General features: G+C 45.5%; 2 non-coding genes across 2 annotated transcripts; both read left to right on the top strand.

Moving 5' to 3' along the window:
- Positions 1–887: 887 nt before the first annotated feature.
- On the top strand, positions 888–959 carry TRNAE-CUC (transfer RNA glutamic acid (anticodon CUC)). Its single transcript has one exon. It is a non-coding gene; the product is annotated as a tRNA-Glu (tRNA).
- Positions 960–4,447: 3,488 nt separating this feature from the next.
- Positions 4,448–4,519, top strand: TRNAG-UCC (transfer RNA glycine (anticodon UCC)). Its single transcript has one exon. It is a non-coding gene; the product is annotated as a tRNA-Gly (tRNA).
- The last annotated feature ends 4,874 nt before the right edge of the window (positions 4,520–9,393 follow it).

The following is a 9,393-nucleotide window of genomic DNA, read 5'->3' as shown; positions in this document are numbered from 1 at the left end:
TAACTGGGAAAAATAAAATATTATCTAAAGAGAAAAGAAAACTTACCCAAAAAAAGAAAAAGAAAAAGAAAAACTAGGAGTAATTTTCTAGTGGATGATACTTGAAGGAGGGAGGACCCTCAGTCCTGAGGGTTTGTAATATGGGACAGGACACTGGGCTCTGCCTAAGCATCTCATCCTAACCCTTACCCCACACCCACACCCCGCTCAAGATTGTATTTGTAGTTGCACACGCTCCAGAAGGAAGACAGGTGAGACAATTTGGAGGATTTGGAGAGGTATTCTCTCACGGTTTAGCACATCCAGGAGAATGAGAATCCCTCTTTCCGGGGCTCAGGACCAATCAAGCTCTTTCTTAGTTATTCCTGGCGTACAGATGGAGTTGATAATGACTAGAAAAGGAAAGAAACCGGCAGTCAGACCTTAGCCAAACGGGTAGCTACTTAGCTAAAGGAAGGAGTCGTGCAAAAGCATCCAGGCATCCGCAGAGACCCTGGAGAAAGAAAAGCGTGGCACCGGAACAAAGGGGAAGCTGAAAAGATCGTATGAATAAAAGAAGTGTAGCAAGTAGCAGTGAGGAAAGAAGAGGGGTTGGGTCCGGGAAAATGAGGTAGGTAAAGGTTTGGGATTCAAATTCTTGTTGTGTAGATTCTTTGTTCACGTGAGGGAGAGGGTGGAAGCATTTAGGAGAATGCCTAGAGTGTAGGAGAGGAGCAGCGGTATAGGTCGGCGTGATTGGTAGTGATAATGAAACTGCAAGTGAGAGTAGTCTAGGGCAGAGGCCAGACGTGGGTCCTATATGTCCCCTTAAGAAAATGAAGACATGAGAGTGATGTTTAAAAGCCGCTGTTGTGCTGAGCGAGAAAGGGAAAACAGTTTCTACGTGCTTCCTGGTGGTCTAGTGGTTAGGATTCGGCGCTCTCACCGCCGCGGCCCGGGTTCGATTCCCGGTCAGGGAATTCGGTTTTATGCTTTCTTCCAACAGGTGACCATAGATGTCAAAGATTGTGCGTGCTTCACTTACAGTTCAGAGTGAGAGAACACCGTAAAGCGCCACAAGTCTCACGCATCGCATCAATCCATCCAAATGTAGGGCTAGCGATACGAGAATGAAATCACGGTCAGGGACCCATCGTGGAAGGCGACACAGAACAGAGGTCAACACCGACTTTTGTCCGAGGCCTTTCCCTTTAGGTGTCCAGGAAAGAGGACTTTCTCTGCTGTCCATGAGTCGGAGAGCCATGGGCTTCCCTGGCTTCCGCAAGGTAAGAGGCAGGTAGCGGGCTGGTCAAGGCTGGCAAGAGAATATGGACGCTCCTACCTGGAGATTCGGGTGTCCTTCGGGGAGCTGTCCAAAAAGTTTCTGCAATAGCAGCCAGATACTTCCGGAAAGAATTTATGTTAAAATCCTGCTTATGCATAGGGCAGAGATCGAACCCACGCTTTCCTCGTGGCAGGCAAGAAGTCTTCTTCTGAAACACTCCTGCAAGACTTGGTAAATATCTTTCAGTTACTTCTCTGAGCCCCGTGGACACATAGAGATTTCTGGCAGACCATGTCCCAAGACCAAAATTTGACACATGTGCCCATCCTAACCTACAACTTTTGCCTTCCTTCTCGGCTTCCTCGACCTCCTCCCTCCTAAACTTCCTTCTTTTTCCTTTTCTCCTCTTAGGCATTCCTCCATTCTCCTTTCCTTCCTTCCCTTACTCATCCTCCTTCTCCTCCCCTCCTCTTTTTTCTTCTTTTCCTCCTACCACTGCTACACCACCTCCTCCTTAAATATCTGAGGCTACCCAAGTGTGGCAAAAACCCAGCATGGTCCTCAGATGGGCCACTGTTCCTCCACCCACCTTTCATCCACATGCACGCGTTTGGAGGCTGGCCCCGTGAAGTTCTCGCCAGTGAGCTATCGAAAAAGGGTCTGTGTCAGTACAGTCAGGAGCCTGGGCATGTGGTTCTGTCTTCCTCAGGTCATGGTAAGGAGCGGCGGGACCATAGTAGAAGGCAAAAAGTGAAACGTCAGGAGTTGACTTCGAACCCACGCCTCTAGGGGAGACTGCGACCAAAACACAGAGCCTTAGACGGCTCGGCCGTCCTAACACCTCCGAAAGACGCCTTCCCTCCTCCCTAGTGAGAACAATCACAACGCAGCCACCATCTCAGAGTACCCAGTTCACTTCATCCAGCTCCTGTCATCCGCTTTAAGCTTTCCCTCTGGCGCCAGCACTAACAGAGTCCACAAATCCAGACTACACATGTTGAGAGCCTTCCCACTCGTCTCTCCATGCCTACACAAACACCATCGGTGGGACCCCAAAAGACCCAACCACACCAACCACCCTCACTTGGCCAGACCTTTCCTGCGCCTCCTCACCTCCGGCTTGCGTCCTAGACCCCCAGCCTCCTATTTCTTTAGGGAACACAAGCAGTTTACGCTAGAGGCCATTCTTTCTAGGTACCGGGTGCTTTATGGAAGCCAAGCAATGGTTCTCCCAACACTGGAGCTAGGAACGAAGCTGAGAGGGCGACTCAGAGAACGAAAAACAGGAGGCCTGCTCTCACAAAGCATCCAGTCTCCTGGGGACTTTGCCAGGGAACTTAGTTCCAAAGCTGGAGGGCTTCTAAGGGAGGCGCCGATCTAGCCATGATCAGAGTCCAGCGGGGAATGGGTGTGCCAGGGTCAGTTCTTCTGTGAGGCCTGTGAAGCAAAGCTTAGACCCGGAGGGGTCTAGAAGCTTTGAAAGGATTTCCACCTGTGGAGCGAGTGCTGAGGGAGACCATTTCACAGAGAGTGGGGGACTGGCGGGTAAGAAGGGGAATTCCGTGGGACTGGGACCAGATCAACATTGCAGCGGAAATTAAGATTGTTTAGGAGGGAAGGGACCAGCTCTAAGGAACAGCCAATGTGGTCCTTGAGCAATCCGCTGCTCTCCCTTCTCGTTCTATCACCCATCAACAACTCTTTCTTGGCCATATCTCCCCACCCACCGCCTTCGTTACCCTACTCTTCCTGCGGCATCCTCTCCTCTCCCCCGTTTTACCTCCCCTAAGTGACTCCTACTCTATTGATAATAACCACCAGCCCTCATTGTCAAAGTACCCTAATGTCCCTGAACATGGTTAAGTTTTTAAAGCATATTGATAATCCTATTTCAATACCATTAGTTTCGTTAGAATTTACTGGATTTCGTCTTATGCATTCAAAAATGTTATCCCGAGGAGCCCATTGGCCTCTGGAGAATTTCAGAGCGGTCAAACACACACACACACACACACACACACACACACACAAACACATACACACAGACACGCAGTAGTGTACATGCCGGGTTGAAGAACTTCTTTTGAAAATCAGTCTTTTTAATTCCGATAAAGGATGAACATCTGGGAGAAATCAGGAGCTAAAGGTAGTATGGACTCAGAGGGTGGACAAGAGAGCCAAAGTGTTTGAATAGACAGATAACCGAGTTGGAGAGGCGGAAGGGCCTCTGACTTTTGTCAGAGTCCATAGTTGTGGGTCCGAAGAATCCCCAAAGCAGAGACTGTCAACCAAATGGGGAAGTGAAGTGTGTGTGTGTGTGTGTGTGTGTGTGTGTGTGTGTGTGTGTGTGTGTGTGACTCTGGGTCACTGAAGTCTCTTCAATCGCAAAAGGTTCCTTTGTTGCACCTGGTGGCTGAGTTTAGCCCACACCACTTCTCGCTAACGTCCTTGCCAAACGCAAGTCTGGTCCTTTGCATCCTGTGCACCCTCCCCACCTCTCGGTTGTTCAAGAGCGGACCCTCTCCTATCCCAGGCACCTAATTGACTGTCTCGCACACATACAAACAGTGGTTGTTTTTTCCCTGTCTTGCCCTTGGCCTCCAGAAGGAAAAGGAAGCCAGAGGTCAAGTGGAGGACCGCTGACTGTGCGAGTAGGACGCTGTAAGTTTGGGACAGAACACGTGAGACAAAAGATGTGGTAACCCCACACACTGAGATCGAAGTCTGGTTCTGGCATGGTGGTGGGCTTTGGCCCAAAACAGGAACAGTTCTTTGTTCATTCCCTCCGCTGAATTGGAGGGCTCTAGCTGATCTGCCTGCATGTGAAGCTAGTGTTTTCGAAGCTGATCCGCCTTGGTCGCTGCCTCGACCTGCTGAGCAGCTGAGGATCACTGGAGGGAATGGTTCCAGACAGTAACGGAAAGCTGGGAGCCGAGGACCTGGGACATCCAGGCAATGAAGGATGTGGCTGAACTCGGGTAGCACCAGGCAGCTTCTCTGGCAGAAGTGGCAGAAGACTTCGGGCAAGGAAGACGGCTGCCCAGAAGGCAAGAGGAGATCTGGGCTGGCCAGGGCTAGCGGGTGAGGAACGAAAGAGCCGGCTAGCCAGGACAGTCGCCCCAGGCGGAGAGTCAGCAGGACAGCAAACTGGACTCTGGGCAGAAACAAACGTAGTTCGCTATGGCGTTGGTGGTATAGTGGTGAGCATAGCTGCCTTCCAAGCAGTTGACCCGGGTTCGATTCCCGGCCAACGCAGGCTTTTTTTCTTAGCCACACCGCCCACCCCTACACAGAGCGGCCAAAGGGATTGGATGGTGCTCTGCTGAGTTCCTCTCTGGACGTCTCACTTCCTTGGCCCGCTCTGGCCATACTCCCCAGCCTGGGCGTGTCAGCAACCCTTCTCTCGGTCTACTCACATCATCGACATCTGGCCGCTTGCTGGTACTTGTGCTCAAATCTCCACCTCACTTCATTCATTTCACTTCAATTGAACAACAATTGAGTGACAAAGACTTGCAAGGTGTGGTCAGAGAGGGTTGCTTCTTTAGTAGAGGAACAGGAAAGAGCACCTGCCTACACTCCCTAGGAGCTTTTATTCTGCAGGATGGATATTGTGTTGGCGCTACACAAGTGGCTAATATCATTGGGAACACACTTCCCTTTGTTTTACACCTTGTCAGATGGGACAAGGGATTATTATCATGGGATAATAGAGGGGTCCTATGGAACAGAGGAAATCTCTATTGCTTCAACTCCCTAACTATTTTGTTGAATTCTGAGATACACTTGAGAGACAGATTCTGTTCTGGAAAAGCAATGTTGTGTTTTATTGAATAAAATGTTCTTGTTTTGTTTCCTTTTAAAGATTCATCAGGTAATAACTAGAGAAAGATGTGTTCTCTACATCTTTCTGTCAATTGTGGGATGGTGAAGATGTCTTCACTTACGGGAATTTATTAGGGGACATCACTTGTAAAAGCCTGTCTGTGCCTCTTGTCATTCAATACAATATATAGAAGTAGGTGGATGCCAATAAAAGAATGAAACAAGTAAAATTAATCTCCTACTATGTGCCAGACACTATGCTGAGTGCTTTACATTTATCTCCTTTGAACGTTATAGCAACTGTGGGGAGTTGGTACTCTTGTAACAGTTTCACACTTCACGGTTTTACAGTTGAGAAATGAGTAAAAAAACAGCTATGTTACTTGCCCAAGGTCAGAGATCTAGTAAGTGTATGAAGTCCAAGTTGAAGTGAGGTTTTCCAGACTGGAAATCCTGAAATGGTAAGTAGAGTAGAGTTTTTATGCATACCCCCAGGGTCTAAACACAGGGTATTATATTGATTAAGTTAAATTCCACTCTCCTCCTATGCCCATTGTTTAATAAGGCAAACTTTCTTCTCAAATGCTACTCTCTCCTAAGTCCAGACTAGTCCACTTAAGTAATTTATCCTTATTAACACAATGCCCTCATAAACTCATTAATGTGCTTCATCAAAATACTTGCCCAGATTTCTAAGAAAATTTCAGATTCATAGCTATTTTTGTCACAAAGAACTGCCAAATAAGACGGTGCCCCTCAGTTGGAGTGTAGCTGAATAAATTACATTATATGAATGGGACAGAATATTATTGCTCCAAAAGAAATTATGAAAGAACTACATGCAGAGAAGTACCCTTGGAGGTAGCATGAGGAAAAAAACTTTCAGCTGTTTGGATAGTCAGTTAAGATAAGTGGTTGTCCAAGAGAAGGCAGACTTAGTCAAAGTATGAAGCCAGATAGTAAGCTAATTCAGAGGTGAATAGGAGATGAGAAAATAGAAGCAACTAGCCACTACCACCCAATCTAGGAGATTGGCTATGAAAGGGAGCTTCCAGAGTTTGATGAAACAGCAGGGGTAAAAGAAGATTGCATGTCTGTAGGTGCAGGAATGAGTCAGTAAGAATGAAGAGGACAAGCTCCCAAAAGAGAAAGCAGGGGATGGGATCAAAACACAAGAGAAGAAGAATTTTGGCAGGAGGGCTCACCTCTTCCATCAGAGACTGGAGCAAGAAGAGAATGGGGGCAGACTAGGTGCTTTGAAATGTAGAGTGGGGTAGTAGAATTAACTGGTGCTGGATGTGAGAATGTAAAGTCCATGTGGATGAAAAGTAGGATGTGAGGTCTTATGAAGGGGAAAGGATGCTGCAGGTGGTGCAAAAAGTCTTAAGAGAGAAGAGAAGGTCTGGCACAATAGGAGTGGAGATCCTGATGGACAATCCTGAAGGAATAGAAGTATTGTGAGGTTTCAGTGGGACCAGCTAAGATGCAATATGGTAAATTTGTAGGTGTTCCACTGAGTTGGTTTCCACAGCATTCTCCAAGATTCTTCACTGAGGGCTGAGTAGGAAGGGGAAAAGAGGATGTCTGATTGGGGAAGAGGGTGCAATCCTCATTGGAAGAGAGAGGTAGGGGTGATAATAGTGCAGGGTTCAGTAAGTCAAGGCTCGGTCTTGATAACAAATGACTGGTTTATGAAGAAGCAAGTGGGGAAATAGTAAAGAAGGAATTCAGGACAATTGATGAAATACTTTTGAACTGTTTGATCTTAGTGTGCATAATAGGAAGTTAAAGAGAAAAGGCAGGAAAGCATATAGAAGTGGAGAGGGAACAGGGAAAGATGGGGAGTATAGAGGAAACTTAAAGGTAGAGGTAGGGATAAAGAAGAGTTTAGACAATCTAGGAACTTTCATGGTCTCCAGGAGGCCCAGACCTTCCTTTTCTGGTTATTGGCTGGAGAATGGTTCAATCTTATTTGATTTGAGGACTCCAAAGAAATCTTGGGGCACAGGAGATTCCAATGTTCAATTCTACTTCAGGAATACCTAAGAAGCTTCCCTATTTATCAAGGGCATGAATCAGTGACAAGCTACCAAATGTGTTAAAGATGTCCCAATCAAGAAAGAATGCTTTTCCTTTTCTGACCTTGAAAAAATGAAAGTGGTAATTTTGCTCAGGCCAGGTGTCAGTCAACTAGCATTTCTTAAAGCACCTACTATGTACCAAGCACTGACTGTGCTAAATGTTCTGAATACAAAGCAAAACAAGAGACACTCAGAGCATAGGTTTTACAGATTAATGAGGCTTCTTGCAAAGATAGGGCATTAGCTGAGACTTGAAGGAAGCCAGGGAAGCTAGGAGGTGGAGATGAGGAGGCAGAGTTCCAGGTACGGAGGACATCAAGGGTACAGAGATGGAATCTCTTACTTAGAGAAACAACAAAGAAACCAGTATTACTATATCTCAGGTTATGCAGGGGAGTAAGAAGTAAGAAGGACAGAAAAGGTTAGAAGGAGCCAAGTTTTGAAGAACTTTACTATTTTTTTAATTGAATTATTTTATTTGTTTTCAGTGTTCGACAATCACTTCCATATATCTTAGATTTTTTTCCACTCCCTCTCCCTCATCTTCCCCCCCCCCCCAGAGAGTGTGCAATCTTATATAGGTTTTACATGTACATTCCTATGAAATGCATGTGGCATGGAAGAATTAAAATGAATGGGGAAACCATAAAAACAAAATAAAACAATACAAAAGAAAATGGTTTGTTTCTATCCACGATCCAATTTCACAGTTCTTTCTCAGGATGTGGAAGACATTTTGCCTCAAGAGTCCACTGGAAATTTTTTTAAGTCCATGTATTTCAATGAAGGACTAAGTCTACCAGAAAAGTTCCTCACCCACTGTGGTTGTTGCTGTGTACAAAGTTCTCCTGGTTCACTCAGCATCAGTTCATATAAGTCTTTCCAGGCCTCTCTGAAGTCTTCCTGTTCATCATTTCTCATAGCACAATAGTATTCCATTATATTCATATACCAGACTTTATAACTTTTTAATAGATCAAAGAAAGCTAGACATTCTTGGGGGTGGAAATTGGAATTCAACGTGTTATTTCTTTCTCTTCATTAATTAATTTATTAATTTTTAGTTTTCAACACTCGCTTTTATAAGATTTTGATTTCTAAAATTTTCCCCCTCCCCCACTCCTTTATCTCCAAAATGGCATGCAGATATAAGCTATACATGTATGGATGGAAATATTATTTAGTCGTGTTGCGAAAGACGAATCAGTATAAAAGGGAAAAAATATATGAGAAACAAAAAATAAAAGAGAAAATAGTAGGCTTCAATCTGCATTTAGATTCCATAGTTCTTTCTCTGAATATGGATGACAGTTTCCATTATGAGTCTTTTGGAATTTTCTTAGATCATTCCATTGCTCAGAAGAGCTAAGTCTAATAAAGTCGGTTGTTGAACAACGTTCTTTTTGCTGGGTACAGTGTTCTGGTTCCGCTCATTTCACTCATCATCAGTTCATGCAAGTATAAAGGACTTTGAAAGGACTGTATATGTGATCCAGGAGGCGATAGGGAACCACTGGAGTTCATTGAATAAATAGGGGAAAGATATGGTCAAACCAGAGCTTCAGGTAGATCAATTTGACAGCAGAGACGAGTTAGATTGGAATGGAGAGTGACGATGAAAGGAGACCAAGCACTGGGTTGGGGGGCGGGGTTGAGGATGAAAGAGAGTGAAGAGTCTGGGATGACATCTGTCATTCTGGGTGCCTTGGAAATTGGTGGTACCCTATATAGTTAGAGAAAGGGGAAGGTGTGAAGGGAACATCATAAGATCAGTTTTGGACATGGTTAGATCAAAATTTAGATCAAAATGTCCCTATGCAAGTGACTCCCAAGATTTACTTATAAATTACTAACCTCTCTGCCGACCTCCAGTCTCTCATCTTTAATTACGTATTAGACATGCTCAAAGAAGTCCGAGGAAGCACGGAAGAGAGAGGAAGGTATGGCACCGGAACAAAGGAGGAGCTGAAGTGATCCACGAACGAAATGTGCATGGGGAGCAAGCAGCAAGGTGACTAAGGAGGAGAGGTTCGGTTCAGGAAAGACGGCAAAGGAGGCCAAAGTTTGGGTTCTGAATTCTTATTGTGTACGTAGGTGCTTCATTCAGAAGAGGCAAGCAGGTGGTAGCATTTAGGGGAAAGGGACTGCTGGTAGATGAGCATCGGCTGGTAGTGATGGTGGAGCGACAAATGAAAGTAGTTTGGAGAAGCCAGACGCGAATGC

The sequence above is a fragment of the Notamacropus eugenii genome, chromosome 2, assembly GCF_028372415.1.
Source record: "Notamacropus eugenii isolate mMacEug1 chromosome 2, mMacEug1.pri_v2, whole genome shotgun sequence".
Taxonomy (NCBI): domain Eukaryota; kingdom Metazoa; phylum Chordata; class Mammalia; order Diprotodontia; family Macropodidae; genus Notamacropus; species Notamacropus eugenii.
This window is presented reverse-complemented; position numbering and strand designations above follow the sequence as displayed.